At 36.2% G+C, this 2785-nt stretch overlaps 1 protein-coding gene across 1 annotated transcript in view; it reads left to right on the top strand.

Moving 5' to 3' along the window:
- The window catches only part of aebp2 (AE binding protein 2), a 23478-nt gene that overhangs the window by 7128 nt on the left and 13565 nt on the right, over positions 1–2785 (top strand). The gene's annotated exons all lie outside the window — the stretch shown is intronic.

The raw sequence follows: 2785 nt of genomic DNA, 5'->3' as shown, positions 1-2785 counted from the left end.
GTGTAGATGTATATAATTTTGTTTTATTTTTTATTTTATTTTTTACATTGTGAACATTTTGAAGTATTGGATGCAAACAAAACTGGAATTATTTTTGTTTTTTTTTATGTTTTAAACCGTACAGTGACTAAACAAAAATTGAAACCTAAACATCTTTGTAAAAATCAATCACAGTGAAATTCAGTTTTACTTATCATTTAGTGTTGACCTGTTTACTCTGTCATAGTCAGAAATCTCTTTTTGGATTTTTGTAGGACTTCTTAGGTAATGTAATCAAAGATGAACTTGTACATTACTGAAGACATTTTAATTCATGATGATTCCATCACCTTTATATCATATAGACCACCTTCTGCACCCATGTTTGTGTCTGAGTTTAAGCACCAGACTTTGGTAACAGTTTCTTTAGTGTCGCAGAAAAAAACCTCCTACTCACAGTAAATTATTCCTAAATGAAATTTCTCTGATTTACCTGCAATCAACACCTGAATATTGAGTATAAAATGTTTTCTGACAAAAAGATGTTCTTAAAATACCTTTTTCTTTCTATTTTGCTTAAATAGTAAACTTATTGTCATGTTTTTTTTTACCTGTTGTCATTTCCCAAGTGTTTTATTTTTGTTCTGTCTGAAGACAACAGGGGGCGTCAGAGAGTCACTATTTTGAAAAGTAGCCTTCAGTCGCAGCTCTTTTCCCTGAACTTGAGTTGAACTTGTAGAAACTCCTCAACTTGATGCCTTGTTTTTTTTATATCCTGTTCTGATTGTATATATTTTGATTTGCCTCTGATTGTACAGCACCTTGTGAATCTATTTCTATGAAAGGTGCTATATAAATAAAACTTTACTTTACTTGTTTTTGTGAGATACAAGAAAGACATTTGGATTTATTTTTGTTGGTCTGTTACTTTCTCTTTTTTTATTCAGAAGTCATGATATGTTAGAGTCTTTGTTGCCAATACTGAGGGTGCATATTGACAGTCTTTAGGAGATTTGTTTGGTGTTTACTGTTGTCTTTTATTTTAGTATTGTAAAGAAGGCTTGTATTTGCAGAAGGAAACAGATCGAGACATTTAGATGAAGAAGGTATGAAAAGCAAGTTTTCTGCTATTCAGTAACAGATCCACCAGAGTGCACCCTGTGTACTGTTCAAGAGTTTTAATATTCAGTACAGCTAAAGTGCATTTACCTAAAAATGGGGAAAATTAGACTCATCTGCCTCTGTATCAATCTATGTTAAATGTTTGTTGGTAAAAAAATAAATACCATTTATCTTTGTGCATATATATATATATATATATATATATATAATATAGAAGGGTTGTGTCCTGAACAAGTTACATTCCAAACAGATAAAACATTGGCACTTTCTTTCTTTACTCAGGTTCTCATTGGTATGCAATTTTTTTTGATATTATAATATTTAGTTTCTATTTTGGTTCGTGTGTGTGTTTTTCTTAAATGTTTTGTGCTATAAGGCTGTTTTAACCTGATGGAAATAATTAAATAAATCACATGTTTATACATACCCTAAAAAAGGTAACTAGTTGATGTAAACAAAATTCAGCCACTAAGTGGGAGTTTAAAATTTTGAAGCAATAGCAAAAGTGAACCAAAAAACAAAAGAGTTGATAAAACTTAACTTATAAGAGATAAATTGAACAAAGACTGCGTGAAGGAGAATGAGCCAGTTTGATAAGAGGAAGTGACAAATGGAGAACGACTTGAATAAAAGGTTTAAATGAGGGTCAGGGTTAGTCGGAAGGAGATCTGGCCAGATGGGCATTTGTTCGCTTCCTCTTTAACCTCCAGAGGATTGTGGTAACGTACTGCAGTGCTCTACCAGACCCCAGGTCCCAGAGGGCCCTCTCAAGCCTGGGGAGACAGAGCAGAGCTGCTGGGGTTCTGTGGAGTTTGGCTCGTGGACCTGTTGACCCGTCAGACTTACTCAGTCATGTTTATGATGGGATATTTTTGTTATTTCTCCAATCTGCGTCATCCACAGCTTGACCCTCTGACTGTAGACAGACACCCAGTATCAGCAGGCCTGCCCTCCCCCAGCTTCAGCCGAGTGCTTTTTACTGCCTGTTTTTTGAACCACACTAATATCTACTGTTCACTCCCTGTGTACTCCTGCTTCCCCACCTCCTTTTCTCCTGCTTCACTTCCTTTGTAGAGGATTACAATCTGCTCCTTAAAGCATCAACTGCCACGATCCGACCACTCGGCTCACAAGTCACTTCATCCTGTTTCAAGACAAGTTCACTTCATTTTCTTCAGCTTTAACAAACATAGTCATGGTTTATTTTTAGTGTAGCCCTGGTTTGTGATCATTAACTTGTTAGACCAGCAGAGGACGCAGGCTATGTAGTTTTAATTAAAAGGGCCTTAAAGTAGCCAGTTGGCTTACCGAGACTTGCCAGCAGGGCTTTAAAGCAAACTGCAACATGTACAGGAGTTAAGAGTCCTGTGTAGCTCTGTGTTTGTTCTGTGTTGCTGCTTCGCAATGCTTCCGAAACACACGTCCTGATTGGCACGTTGCTGCAAAAAGTGTGAAACAACCTGAGTTGAGGGCAACTCTAGCGCTTGCCTTGAAACAGTTGTTGATGCTTTTGTCCTACTGTGAAAAATAAAGAAGCAACAAAACAGTGAGTGAACAAAAAAATTCTTTGAAGTGAAATAAAACTAGGAATTTTAAAAATAGTTGGAAATATCCAGTTCAGCTGTTTGTTTTGTGTGTGTGTGTGTGTGTGTGTGTGTGTGTGTGTGTGTGTGTGTGTGTGTGT

Source organism: Austrofundulus limnaeus, unplaced genomic scaffold (assembly GCF_001266775.1).
Source record: "Austrofundulus limnaeus strain Quisiro unplaced genomic scaffold, Austrofundulus_limnaeus-1.0 Scaffold162, whole genome shotgun sequence".
Taxonomy (NCBI): Eukaryota; Metazoa; Chordata; class Actinopteri; order Cyprinodontiformes; family Rivulidae; genus Austrofundulus; species Austrofundulus limnaeus.
This window is presented reverse-complemented; position numbering and strand designations above follow the sequence as displayed.